General features: G+C 43.3%; 1 long non-coding RNA gene across 1 annotated transcript; it reads right to left on the bottom strand.

Annotated features, from left to right (window-relative positions):
* Positions 1-4: 4 nt before the first annotated feature.
* Positions 5-7,797, bottom strand: LOC144455377 (uncharacterized). Its single transcript, XR_013484105.1, has 3 exons — positions 7,708-7,797; positions 261-417; positions 5-137 (listed from the first exon to the last, which is right to left on the bottom strand). It is a non-coding gene; the product is annotated as an uncharacterized LOC144455377 (long non-coding RNA).
* Positions 7,798-15,246: the final 7,449 nt, after the last annotated feature.

The following is a 15,246-nucleotide window of genomic DNA, read 5'->3' as shown; positions in this document are numbered from 1 at the left end:
CACTAGCCAGCCCTAGAGGCAAAGGTGGTGGAGCCAACAGAAGGAGCTCTGGATGCAGGGTCAGAGGCCCTAGTCCTCACCTCGGCTCTGCCTCTCACTGTCTGTGTGACCTTGGGCACATCATTCCCCCTGTATACCTGTAAAAGAAAGGGGAGAGATCAAATGGCCAGCCCTAAATCTCAACAAACTGTCATTGGTCGGCACTGACGTGAACCCTGGCTCCCTACCAGTCCAGACCGTCACAGCTACCACATACTGACCTTGAGTTGAGCCTGGACTTCAGTTTATACGGGTGAGCTCTTCCAGGGAGGTTCTGTTTACCTGGGCGCCCCCCAGGCTCTGCTCCATGAGGATCCTGGCAGCTCCTGGCTCAAACCAAGGGAGGGCCAGCCTGGAGGAAATGCTGGACCTCAAAATCTGTGGGAAAGCCAAGATACAAGCAGAGGAGATTTTTGCCAAACTGCCTCTGTGTCTCAGATTACCCTGTTACTAAATTACATTGGTGGAACGGGGGTTAGCCCTGTTCTTGTCCTAGTTAACCTTGGGGTTAACTAATGCTGGCACAGGCCATGATGTAAGTGAGCATTTCACCCACCCTTTCAGGTTGGGAGGTGGGCATCTGCCTGAAGGCCATGATAATCCAGAACAGTCTTCTGTAATCTCATCCTGTGTCTCATGACCCTTGGGATCTTGGAGTTCTTTTTACACCGTCTAGCCCCAATCCCTCTCGCTGAAGTTGAAGTCTATTTCTTCTTATCTTGCTTTTGGCAGTATGGAAAACAAACAGAACTTGAAGGCTGAAGACCTGGGTTTAAATCCTGGGCAAGTCATTTTTCCCAACTGGGTCTCAGTTGCCTCATATGGGGAAAAATGAGGTTCTTCGCATTTTTTGCGTCATGGACCCCTGTGGCTTCTCAAAATCATGGTTTCAAATAACTGAGGGAAATGTTAATGGTGAAAATAAAGATGACATTTTTTCCTACCCAAGTTTATGGGCCCACTGAGGAACTCAAGTGAAGAGGCCCTGGATTAATTAGATCTTCCCGAAGGCTCTCTGCGGTTCTAAACCCTGTGATCTAAAGAACCACAACTCTGCCGTTTCGCAGCCATGCGTCACTCCATCTTTCAGCCCCAGTTTCCTTCCTTGGGGACAATAAAGACCCCCCTGAATGAGTCAAGGTGTGCAAAAACACTTTGTATCCGTGAAGTGAAGCTACTTTCAGTTTTAAGAAGTGCTGCACATAGGTTAACTCAACTGATACAACAGCCTTGCAAGGTAGGGGTGATTATCACTCCCATTTTACAGATGAGGAAACTGAGGCACAGGCAAGTTAAGCGACAAGTCAGTATCTGAGGCAGGATTTGAATTCAGGCCTTCCTGACTCCAAGTCCCACACTCCAGCCACTACACCAAGCTAGAAAGAATGTCAACATCAGGGAAAAGCCAGTGGGCCTCTTTGACTGAAATGTAGACTGCACAGGGAGAAGCAAGTTGATATGTCCAGAAAGAAAGTCAGACTGTGAAGGATTTTAATTGCCAAACAGAAGTATTTTACCCTAAAGCTCAGAGTCACAACTGGAAAGTTCTTGAACGAGGGAATGACATGGTCCGACCTGTACCTTAGGAACATCAGCTATGGAGGCTGGATTGGAGACAGGGAGAGCCGTGAGGCAGAGAGACCAATTGTGGAGGCTGTTGGGGGTGTGGAGGTGATGAGGATCTTAACTAGGGAGGTGACCGTGAATAGAGGAAAATGGACAGAGGTGAGAGTTGCTTATAGGATGTTGCCTTCTGACTGAATGAATGAAAATTCATTTGGTAAGCACCTACTATGTGCTGAGCACTGTACTAAGAGCTAGAGATACAAATATAAAGATACAAAGACAATTCTTTCCCTCAAGGAGCTCATACTTTAACATGGGAAACCATACACACGGGTCACTGCCGGCCAGGGAAGAGAAACTCTGATCCAGGAAGTTAGAGGATGAGAGGGGGCCCTAGGTGAGTAGATCGACCCGTCCCATCCAGGAACAATGCTAGTGTTTGGATTCTAGAACTTCAGGGGATGGGGAAGGAAAGGGCACACAGGAGGGAGGTGAGATGACAGCAAGGAGTTGAGCAGAGAGCAAGGAGGGAAGGGAAACAAGGCTAGGACTTTCCTGAAATACAACTCAATAAATGCAATCACCCTTACAGTTCAGGGCCCTAGGGCACAAGTTCTTCCTGGGCATGGATTCAGGTGTGGGATGCTGTGGGAAGTGGCCAGAGAGGAGGGAGCAGCCTATCTGTTCCAGGTCACATTCACTGCATGTTTCAGTTCTTGCCTCCAGGCAGCCTTCCCTGATACATCACTTTCCTCTGCAAAGCACTTTACATATACAGTCTTGCATTTCATCCTCACAAGGACACTGTGAGGATCATAACCCATGGGTTATTGTCATCCCCTTTTAACAGATGATAAAACTGAGATTCAGAAAAGGGAAATGACTTGCTCGGAGTTGTAGCTAAGCAAGTAAAAAGTGGGGCTAAGACTTGAAAATCCTAGTGGCCTTCCAAGTCCAGAGCTCTTTCCATCATACCACATTGCCTTTCTAAGACATTTGCTATCTGTTTTACTCAAGGATTCCATAAGTCTTATCTCATAGACCAGATTGGAAACTCAAGGATCTGACAGTCGAGCTGGGGAGCCCATGTGAACACATAGATAGAGATCCGAGGTTATCAGACTGAGGAATCAGGAAAGGCTTCACTGAGAAGATGATGCTTGAGCTGAGTCTTGAAGAAAGCCAAGGATTCTAAGAAGTAGAGGTAAGGAAGGAAAGCATCCCAGGCCTGAGCACAGACAGAGGACCCAAGCCTGAACTTAATGCCTCCTATGAGATTTCCAACATGTAATCCCCCATTGTGAAGCCCCTCAGTCATGTGAAATCACCACACGTCTCTCTGGAGCCACCCATTCCACTTTGGGGTCGCTTAAATTGCTGGGGGGGGGAAACCTAAAATTTTAACAAGCCCCCATTGCTCCTAGATCTGGCCTCTGGGGCCATGTCTAATTCTTTCACCCTAGACTTTCAGATCATTGAAAACAGCTCTCCAGTTCCCCCTTAGACTTCCCTTCTCCAATCTAAAAATCCTCCGTTCCTTCAGCCACATTTTGTAGAGCAAGGTGTCCAGGCTAGGACTTCTAGGTTGTCTTGAATCCAGTTGGATAAATGCTTTTTTGAGTTCGATTATCCAATTTTAAAAATTTCTCCATTGCCAAAGGCCCTGTGGAGATAGCTGACTCCCCCATTTTTAAGAGCCAGAGGAAAAGAGGTTAGAGAAAAATCCTTACTACTCAGTGACTCAGCATGCTGGAGGGACTCTGAGATGCTACTATTTAACGAGGACTCCAAACCAGGCTAGATTCCCTCAGTGTCATGGTCCACTCCTCTCCTAAGGCTGCCCTTGGTAATTAGCACATTTTCTAGTTATTCACCAGTTTTGACTTTGATATTGTCTAGTCACACTCCCTAGATGAAAACATCTGAAAAGCCTGGTGAGTCCATTAAACATTGCCCCTGACACCAAAGGCATTCAGCCAACTCGTGTCTATCCTTATCTGAATTACTCATGACTGATGCACTCAGGAGTGACTGAGCTTTGCTTAGCCCAGACTGATACATTCTCTCTCTCTCTCTCTCTCTCTCTCTCTCTCTCTCTCTCTCTTCTCTCTCTCTCTGTGTGTGTGTGTGAGGCAAGTGACTTGCCCAGAGTCACACAGCTAGTGAGTGTTATGTGTCTGAGGTTGGATTTGAATTCAAGTCCTCCTAACTCTAGGGCCAGCGCTCTGTTCACTGTGCCACTCCAGACTGCTGCATTTTTGAAGGGCTCTGGATTCCCTTGTTCTCCTGAGTGTAAGACTCTACATACCCTAACCTCTGTGTGCCCCTTGGACTCAGCAGATTCTGGGCAGATTCTCATAACCAGAACCAACATTGGGCCCCGTGGTGGAAAGTCAGTCTGGGTATGTGTATCCTCACTTTCCTTTGTCTGCTCAATCAGTATACAATAAATCCAATAAATCCTGTAGTTAGATGAGCAAAGTCAGAGACTGTCCAAGTGACTTGAAATCCTGGACTATGCATTCCTTCTAGTCCAGCTTATTCCATTTCACAAACATGCATACACCTGCCCCACTCTTGCCACACCTGGGCCATTAGATCATTTGGGGTAGGAACACGTCTAGCTCCTTCACATGTTTCTTTCACTATGAGCATTGCAGGAATTGGGTGGAAAGGACCAGAGTCATTCACTCAATCATTTGATGAAGGAACAGAAAAGTCTGGGAGTGAGGGATACAGAGAAGGCAGGAAGGCTGGTCCTCTGTGAAGTCTCGCCATCATGTGTTTTTAAAGGGAGCATTTGGTTCTGAGATGAGGGAAAGCTGCAAATGGGGAAGAAGACTTTGCAAGGTAGGATTTAGATGTTTAGCTATCCTGAAGCTCCTTAAGCCATGGACTAGCCTCTTTCCTTCCCGAGTCTGAGGTGTGGTGGAGAGTGCTGAGTGATTACTGACCAACACGGGTCAGGAGCATGAAGGCGTATGTCTCTGACATGGAGAGAGCCTTACCAGCATGTCCACAGTACTTGGAGTGGGAATTAAGGGAAGCCGAGCATAAAGAGAGGACAGGAAAGCATCTGTCACCTGCCTACTATCTTGTCAAGGAAATCCAGCCCGTGTGCCATCAACAGGCATTTATTAAGCCCCTACTCTGTGCCCAGCACCTGTGCTAAGCTGTATCTATTATGGTTGAACTGCTTTAGGCTGACCAGACATCCCATCGTTCCCATAGCCAATTCCTATCTATGTTTGCCCCGAGTTAACTCTTTCCCAACCCCAGAATGTCATTTTTACCATTTAACCATCTAGCTGCGCTAAGGTAAAGACTCGGTATCATAAGAGTCTGTCTATACTCCATTCATTCCGTAGACGTGACTCCATGCTCTCAGGACCCAGTTCACCAAAAGGACTTTGTTCTCCTCTCTACATCCAAAAGGTATTTCATATTAAAATTTAACAGTTGTGCTAACTAGCCAGGTCACAATGGAAATCATTCAAATAGTTTGATCTTTGACCCGAGCTGTTGGGAATACTCACTTTTGAAGGATGGCTACATTTTAACAAGGCTGTGTCATCATGTTGCTCTCTCCCTACAGTTAATGAATGTGTTTCCCCATTCCATTGGTCTTTTCACTTTGCCCTCCCTCCTCAAGGAAGCCTTCAGTGATTGCACCAGTTCATGTTGATTTCCTTTTCCCCTCAACACTGTCTCACTCATTTGGGTGGAATGATTATTACTGAGAAACCACCTCACATTTCTGTTCAGAAATCTTCTTGTGCTCTATTTAAATTTGTTTTTAAAAGCTATGCTCTGCTATTCCCCAATTGATAAATGGTTGTAGGATGTGAATCGGCAGTTTTCAGAAGAAATCGAAGCTATCAATAGTCACATGGAAAATGCTCTCAATCACTATTGATTAGAGATGTGCAAGTTAAAATAACTCGGAGGTTCCACTTCATACTTATCAAATTGGTTAACACATAAAAAAGGAAAATGACAAATGCTAGAGGGGATGTGGAAAAATAGGGCCACTGATGCACTGTTGCTGGAGCTATGGACTGGTCTGACCCTTCTGGAGAACAATTTGGGCACCTCATGGTGGCTCCAGTGGGGAGATAAGGTCTGAGGCCTCTCTTACACCAAAGGCTCAGTCCTTTCCTCTTCACTTGAACATGTCAGGAAGGAAGAAGCCAGATCAAGGCATAGACCTTTAGAATATACCTCGGTTCTAGCTCCGCCATTGATCAAAGTGGTTTCTCCTCACCGTATGCTTACTAGACCAAAACTAATTGCAGAATGTCTGTCCATTCCCCGGAGTCCAGCATGAAAATGTATCAGCTGGGCATTCTGCACATACTCCTAAGGGCTGGGCTCATTGGCCAATCCCCTATTACACACACACGCACGCACACACACACATGCACACACGCGCACACACACACTGACACACACACACGCACACACGCACACACACGCACACACGCATGCACACACACACGCACACACACACACGGAGACACACACACACACACACACACACACACACACACACGCACACACGCTCATATACATCCCTTGTCAGCTGCCATGCTGAGGGGGTTAACTATCATATCTATGCAGATGACTCAGAGATATCTAACTATAGATCTCTTTATCTCTAGGTATCTCTCTATTTGCAGCAAATGCAAGGCTGTGTGCAAACACACACACATGTATACACACGCAATCCCTCCCCTGAGTTTTAGCCCTATATCACTAATTACCTATTGGATATTTCAAATCGGATGTCTAGTGCCATCTCAAACTCAATGTGTCCTAGAATGAGCTCTTTGGCTTTCTCTCCAAATTCTCCTCTCTTCCAAATGTTGGTATTTTTGTCAAATGCATCACCATTGTCCCAGCCTTCCAGGTTTGTAACCTGAACACTCTCTTGGGCTCTCCACCCCACATATCCAATGAATCTTGCCATTTCTACTTCTACAACAGCACTCCTGTCTGATCTCCTCTCTACATTCATACAGCTCCCACCTCAGTCCAAGCCCTCATCACCTCTTGCCTAGATTATCTCAGTCACCTCCTTCCCAATTGGTCTCCCTGCCTCAGATCTCTCCCTCCTCCAGTCCACCCGCCACACTGCTGCCAAGAGGAGTTCCTTAAGTGTAGATCTTCCTATGGCAGTCCCTTACTCAGCTCTAAGGGCTTCCTGTTGCCTCTGGGATAAACTATAAACTCTTCTGTTTAGCTTTTAAAGCCCTTCCAAACCTGGCCTCCCAACCTGCCTTTCCAGCCTCATTGGACCTTACTCTCCCTCCCCTATTTTATGATCCAGCCAACCTGTCCTTTTCTCAGTTCCTCACACACAACATTCTGTCTCTGGCTGTCCCACATGTCTAGAATGTGCTCCTTCCTTACCTCTACTTCCCCAAAGAATCCCCCTCTTTCTTAGCAGCTCATCTCAAGCCGCAGCTTCTGCAAGAAGCCTTCTCTGATTCCCCTCACCTGCTCGGGTCCTCCCTCCCTAACTAGCTTAGCTATAGCTACTTACATATCCCTGTATTTCTTATTTTTTTTTCTGTCCTTGTGGTTTCCCCATTAGAATGGGGCTGTTTACTTCTTGTATCATCTAAGCTTGGAACCATATCTTCCATGCAGCATGAACTTTATAAATGATTGTGGTTAACATTAAAAAAGAAATTAATAAAAATATGTTTGTAAATGTTGTGCTCAGCAGTGGCAACATTTTTAGTATGTCTATCCCTTTAATAGAAACCAGCTTCTTTCTAACCTACTGAATTTTCATTGTTTGATCAGAGGATTATTGTGTACAAGTCAAAGGTTAATACCCAATGGGATGGAGCAGAGTAAGTGAGCAGGGGGAGAGAGAGAGAAATTATTCTCTTCTAATTAGAGAAGGGTCATCATGGGGATTCATGCTGCTGATGGACAGACTCATTGGGCACTTCTCATCTCCTGCCTATGTGTGAGGAAGCACAAAAATGGAAGAAGAAGAAAGAAAAAAAGAAAGCAACAGAGGTGCCAGAGAACAGGGGTAGGTTATTCCTTTAATTAGCACCACCAGCCAAGCAAGGTTAAAAGACTTACTTGCGGCTGGAACAGATGGAAGCCTCTGATAAGTGAGGAAAGGTGCCTGGAAGATCTTTGATATCGAACTACCCCAATGCTTCCTGAGCCACAGAATGATGCCAGCTAGCTCAAAGACCTAGAAAGTTTCAGGGTGAGTTACTGCTGCTCCAGCCTGGAAGCTCCAGAACCAGGGTCACATTAAGCAGGGACTCATAGTAGTTAAAGATTAATGAGAAGGGAAACTAATTGCACCCAGATATTTGTTCTCTAAAGGAGCCAAGATGGTGGAGTAAAAAGGTAGTTGCTCTCACCCTCCCCTAGCAACCTCTAAAAACCCAGAAAATTTCACTCCAGGAAAAACCCTGGAACAGCTGAACCAGAAGAAAGACAGGGAGCAGCAGTGCACTAGCCCAGGTAGCTTGAGGGATTAACAGGAAAGGCCCCTCTTACCCTGGAGGAAGGGGAGCAGTACAAAAGGGAAGGCACCCCAGTTAGCTAGCTGAAAGCCATGCTTTAGCACACCAGGAGGAGATCCTCGGCATTCTACAGCAAATGGGTCTTTCAATGCCTCAGCAAAAATAAGGGAAGCAGCACTATAAAGGGCCCCAGGCGGATAAACACCCTCCAGAATTCATCTGAAAGGAGCTGAAGAAAGCAACCTAGAGTTGCCCTAAAGTTCCAGCCTTGTTGATTCCAGCCGAACACCAGGTAAGCTGCCAGAACCCTACAGCCTCCCACTGCCAACATAAGAGACCCCAGCACACAAAGCCAGTGACCAAGACCTAGGCTCCCAACATAAGAAGCTTGAGTCAGTGCCCTCTGCTCCCCAGCAGGAGAGCTCAATCTCTTTAACAGCCAGGGAATAAAGAAATACCATAAGTAAAAAGAAACATACCATAGATTCATATTATGAGAAGAGCGAAGATCAAGACAGAAATTCTGAAGAGGACTACAATGTCAACAAGCCCACATCTGTAACATCTAAATGGAATATGAACTGGTCTGAAGCCCAAAAAGCCTTCTTAGAAGAGCTCAAGAAGGATTTTAAAAGTCAAATGAGAGAGGTAGAGGAGTCCTTAAAAAATACAATTGGCCAATTGGAAAAAAAGTACACTGAAGAAAACAAAGCCCTTAAAAATACAATTGGCCAATTGGAGAAGGAAGTACAAAAACTAACAGAAGAAATTGTTCTCTAAAATATGTATCATCTAAGCCTAATTAATAATTTTGCTAAGTAATTCTAATAGGGTTTTACCTTTATAGAAAAGATGTGCTGGAACTCAAAATCCTTGGAAATGCTTGTTAAAATTTGTTTTGCATTTAATTGGGAAATATTTAATGAAATAAAAGAAAAGGTGTAATCGGATAGAACAGTATCTCTTTATGTCTCTGTGTCTGCCTCTGTCTCTCTTCTCTCTGTGTCTTGGTCTGTCTTTCTGTCTGTCTCTCCCCCCCTACCCACTTGTTGGGACCCTGGCTATTAGGACCATAAGAGGACAATCAAAGCACTACCATTGTCTTCAGTGTGAACAAAATAACCAAGAGTGAACCAAGGCATCTCAGAGGTGAAAGGAACCTTAGGGACCATCTAACTCATGCATACCTGAACAAAAGTCCCTATGCCATAGTTAGTTGGAGCATCTCTGACAAGAGACTATACAATTTCTACATGAAGGCACCTGCTAAGAGGGAATTCTCCCCCTGCTGAGCAAGTCCATGACATTTTTAGATACCTCTAATTCTTAGGAAGCCTTTCCCCCCAACATCTAGCCTCAATCTGCCTCTTTGAAACTTCTATCCATTGCACCTGGTTCTGGCCAAGAAAAATGAGAACAAGTCTAACTCCCCCTTCCATGGGCTAAGTCTTCAAATATATTAAAATAACTGTGATGTCTGCTAAAGGGTGACCTGGCCCTTGTCCAGAAACACTGAGCCACAGAGGCTGTGAACTTTATTTTTCATCTATCACCCACTACTGCCCAGACCCCTAACAATTTCCCACTATCTGTTACTCTCCCAACCCCTATATCAATCCACCACTGGCCATGTAGGAGAAATTTTTCCCAACTCCCACCTCAGTTCTTTCATCTTCAATCCAGTTCCACCCATGTCCCACTCCAATCCTGCCCACTGAATTTACTGTTCCAGAGTGAGCCAATTTCCCTTCATCCTCGACCTCTTTCTGTCACTCTCCTTCCATCTTTTATCCCTCGCTTCCCGCAGACAACACAACAGCACTGTCTTCTCTAGCCCTTGCTTTGCTTTCCTCCACACCACTCCCTCCCTTTTTCCCCTCCCAGTGATTCTAGAAGAATTGTGATTGCCACTAATTCAGCATCTGTGTCTCCATCTTCTCCTCTCCAACTCTTGCCCTGCTACAAAGAGATTACACTACCCCTGAGCTCCCATTTCCTCAGTCCTATGACTTACCCTTTCACCCCACCTTAGCCACATATAGGGATGGTCAACTACTGTATGTTACCATAACCCCAAAGTGTTCTACTTTTCCCATTAAAAACTCTGACATTCCTCTGTCTGACCCCAACATCCCATCGTTCCATCTTTCCCCATGCCTCACCCCTGCCAAACCCATTCTCCACCCTCATGAAGACCTACAATCTCTCCCTTCCTCAGGATTTCCTTGGGTCATTATCCCTGCTTTGACTTCCAGATTACAACTTCAATTATCCCCTCTCTCTCTAATCCTCAGTCTCTCCCTAGTTGCTGATTTCTTCCTCACTGTCTTCAAGCATACTGCTCTCCCCCATTCTTAAAAGCTTTCACTGGACCCTAGCATTCCTGCAAACTATCTTACTATATCTCTTCTCCATTTCTTGGCCAAATTCCTGGGAAAAATTGTCTCTACTCAATATTTCAATTTCTTCTCTCACTTGCTCAGCCCTTTGCAAAATGGCTTCTGACCTCATCACTTGAATGAAACTGCTCTCACTGAAGTTACCAATGGTTTCTTTTTCTTCCCAAAATAATCGGAGTAAGTTTTGTCTTTTTATATAGCTGTATTATATACATATGTAAATATATATTTTACATAGCTATAATTTCCCTCAGTATTCCTCCTTTTTCTCCTCCCAATGAGTCATCCCCAAGCAGTCAGAAAGAAACAATTCAAATATCATGGAACCACCATCAGAATGACACAAGATTTAGCAGCTTCTGCATTAAAGAGTCAAAGGGCTTGGAATATGATATTTCGGAGTTCTAAAGAGCTAAGATTACAACCAAGAATCACCTACCCAGAAAAATTGAGCATAATCCTTTAGGGGAAAAATGGATAGTTAATGAAATAAAAAGTTTTGAAGCATTCCTGATGAAAAGACCAGAGCTGAATAGGAAATTTGACTTTCAAATACAAGACTCAAGAGAAGCATAAAAAGGTAAACAGGAAAGAGAAATCACAAAGGATTCAATAAAGTTAAACTGTTCACATTCCTACATGGGGGAAATGATGCTTGTAACCCCTAAGAACTTTCTCATTATTAGGTCAGTGAGAAGGAGAGGGCACGGGGTGAGTTGGATATGATGGGATGACATCTAAACAAATAAAATTAAGCGGTGAGAAAGAGGAATGCACTGGGAGAAAGGGAAAGGGAGAGGTAGAATGGGGTAAATTATCTCACATAAAAGAGGTACTGAAGAGTTTTTACAATGCAGGGGAAGATGAGGAGGTGGAGGCAGTGGAGCTCCTGAGCCTTACTCTCGCCAGAACTGGCTCAAATAGGAAATAATAAATATACATAGTTGGGTATAAGAATCTATCTAACTTTCAGGAAAGTAGGAGAGAAAACAGATAATGGAAGTGGAGGGGGCACTGATAGAAGGGAGGGTAAGTTAAGGGAGGCTGTAGTCAGATGCAAAACATTTCTGAGAATGGACAGGGTGAAAGGAAAATGAGAGTATGATAAGCAGGGTAAAATAGGATGGAAGGAAATACACAGTTAATAATCATAACCATGAAAAATTTTACAGGAAGCTTTTCTGATAAAGGCCTCATTTCTAAAATATGTAGAGAACTGAGACAATTTTATAAAAAATAAGAGCAATTCCCCAATTGATAATGAACAGGCACTCTTGAGATGAAATAATCAAAGCTATTTATAGTCATATGAAAAAATACTCTAGATCACTATTGATTAGAGAAATGAATTAAAACAACTCTGAGATACCGAACCATACCTATCAGACTAGATAATATAACAGAAAAAGAAAATGACAAATGTTGGAGGGGATATGGGAAAATTGAGACACAAATGCACTGTTGATGAAACTATGAATAGATTTAACAATTCTGGAGAGCAATTTAGAACTATGAAATCATGCACACCCTTTGACACAGTAAGTCTATATCCCAAAGAGATGAAAAGAAAAAAAACATAAAGGAAGAGCATTTATACATGCAAAAATATTTATAGCTGCTCTTTTAGTGGTGTCAAAGAATTGGAAATTGAAGGGATACCCATCAGTAGCAGAATACCCGGAAAAGTTGTGACATATGCTTGTGATGGAATACTATTGTACTATAAGAAATGACAAGCAGGATGCTCTCAGAAAAAACCTTAGATGAACTGATGCAAAGTGAAGTGAGCAGAGCCAGGAGAACATTGTACACAGTTTGGACATTTTAGTCGTTTTATTTGCATAATTCTAAATTGCTTTCCAAAATAGTTATTCTGATTCAAAGCTCCCCCCACCATGCACTAGTGTGCCTACCTTCCCACAATCCCTCCAGCATTGACTATTCCTATCTTTTGTCATTTTTGCTAATTTGCACGGTGTGAGGTGAACCTCAGGGTTATTTTAATTTGCATTTCTTTTATTAGTGATTTGGAGAATTCTTTCATATGGTTGTTAATAGTCTGAAATTCTTTTGAGAAATTTTTGTTCGTATCCTTTGACCACATATCTATTGGAGAATGGCTTTTGGTATGTAGGTGTATGTGTATTGTATGCACACACACACACATATGTGTATGTATATATACATATATATTAACTATTTACATATCTTGCATCCCAAGCCCTTATCAGAGAAAATTGACACAAAGGTGTTTTTTCCCCATTCTACTGCTTGCCTTCTTATGTTTGGTGCACTAATTTTGTTTGTGCAGAATCCTTTCAGTTTCATACAAAGTTATCTATTTTATCTTCTGTAATTGCATCTATCTCTTGTTTGTTTAAGAATACATCTCCTACCCATAGCTATAAGAGGTATGTGATCTGTTTCTCTTCTAATTTTCTTTTACAGTATAATCTTTAATATTAAGATCACATATCTATGACCACTAAGGTCATGTATCATGGAATATGGTATAAGGTATTGCTCTAAACTTAATTTCTGCCAGATTGCTATCTAGTTTTCCTGGCAGTTTTTTTTTAATCAAATAGGGAGTTCTTTCCTAAATAATGTGTGTTTTCTGGTTTATCAAACACTGGTTTATTAAGTTCCATAGTTTCTAATTCTCTCTTGTCTAATTTGTTAGGTTGATCTACCTGTCTATTTCTTTCACTAATACTAGATGGTTTTGATTTCTGCTGCTTTATCATAGTTTTAAATCCAGAAATACGATTTCCCCTTTATCCCTAATTCTTTACATTTTCCCCCTTGATATTCTAGATCTTTCGTTTTTCCAAATGAATTTTGTTATTTGTTTGGTGTTGTTCAATTGTTTCAGTCATCTCCAACTCTTCTGTGACCCCATTTAGGATTTTTTTCACAAAGATACTGGAGTGGTTTGCCATTTCCTTCTCTAGCTCATCTTACAGAGGAGGAAACTGAGGTATTTATAGGGTTAAGTGACTTGCCCAAGGTCACAAAGCTGGGAAATATCTGAAGCTGGATTTGAACTCAGGTCCTCCAGGACCAGTGCTCTATCCACTGTGCCACCTAGGTGCTCTAATGCTATTGATTTTTGAGGGTTTATTTTACAACTTGCAAAGCTATTAGCTAATTCAGTCGGTATCTTTGCTGGTTCCTCAGGATTTTCTAAGTAAACCATCATCTCATCAGCTAATAGAGATAGTTTTATTGCCTATATTTATGCCTTTAATGATTTGTCTTGTCCTCTTATTATTTCTAGCACTTTCAGAATGGCATCGAATCCTGTGTTTGTTGAGAAAGTTTCTGCGTCTCTGTTGCATATGATATTTGCTTTTGGGTTTAGATAGACATTTTTATGGTATTAAAAAAGATCCCTACGTGGCTTTACTTTGTAGAGCTTTTCACATAAGTGAGTGTTGTGTTTTGTCAACAACTTTTTCCTCTATCTATTAAGACGATGATGCGGTTTTGGAAGTTTTGCTTTTACTATGATTATGTTGATTGTTTTCCTAACACTGAACCATCCCTGTATCCCCAGTATAAATCCAACTTGGTTATTATGAATGATTTCTTAGCTGTCTCTGACAAAACTTTATTTTAAAATTTCGAATCGATATTCATTAAAGATATTGGTCTATAGTTATCCTTCTGGGCTTTATCCTTCCCCAGTTTAGGTACTAGGATTATAACTCCTAAAGGGAATCTGGCAGGGTGCACCAATTATCTCTAAATTACCAAATTGGGTGCTTTTATGTCAGTCCTCATCCTTCTCAATCAATCCGACGCACTGGACTCCACTGGCCACCCTTTCGTCTTGCATGCTCTCTTCTCTCTGGCTTATTGTGACCCTACTCTCTCTTGGTTCTCCTCCTACCTGTCTAACTATTCCTTAGTTTCCTTTGCTTGTTCATCATACAGATCACAACCTTTAATCGTGGCTATTCCCAGGACTCTGTCCTACCTGCCCCACACACTCTCTCTTTCAGTGGCCTCATCAGTCACCACGGGCTTAACTATCATCCCTGTGCCAATGACTTATTGGCTTCCACATCCCTTTAGAACCTAAAGGTCCTCCCCCTGTTCTTCTGTATCTTCATGTGTGGAGCAAACATTGCAGCTCATTGAGAGGCTGCCAAGGTAAACATAGATGGTGCGCTCATGGATAGGTTCATGGATCTAGAACTCGAAGGAACCTCAGAGGCCACCTACCTCAACCCCCTAATTCTACAGAGGAGGAAACTGAGGCTCCGGGAAGGGAAGTGCCTGGACCAAGACCACAGAGGGAGGATCTGAACCCAAGCCTGCTTGGTCCAGACGAGACCCAGCATTCTTGCCTCTGTACCATCTCATGGCCCTCCATAAAGGTCCTAGCTGCCTGCCTTTGGGATCCCTACAGCTTGTCCACGTTGCTCCTGAGTGTGGCTCCTGGAGCTGAGTGCAACACTGCAGATGCTTAAAGCATGCTTGGACGACCCGCAGCTGGGAAGGAGCCCTGACTCGCCAGGTGCTCAGCATCTTGGCTTCGAGCTGTGCCAACCAGACCCGTGCATTATCATTTGAATTGTTTTCGATTTTGTAAACAGGTTGACTCTCCAGTGTGAGAGTAAAAATAATCCCATCCCTTTGTCCACCACATCCATTCCTCAAAGCACTTTTTGGTTCATTCACTGTATTGCATTTGGTTCTTTACCGGGCTGGTGGAGGGCATTTAAGGGAACCTC

Source organism: Phascolarctos cinereus, unplaced genomic scaffold (assembly GCF_003287225.1).
Source record: "Phascolarctos cinereus isolate Bilbo 61053 unplaced genomic scaffold, phaCin_HiC Scaffold_9;HRSCAF=440, whole genome shotgun sequence".
In the NCBI taxonomy this organism is placed as follows: domain Eukaryota; kingdom Metazoa; phylum Chordata; class Mammalia; order Diprotodontia; family Phascolarctidae; genus Phascolarctos; species Phascolarctos cinereus.
This window is presented reverse-complemented; position numbering and strand designations above follow the sequence as displayed.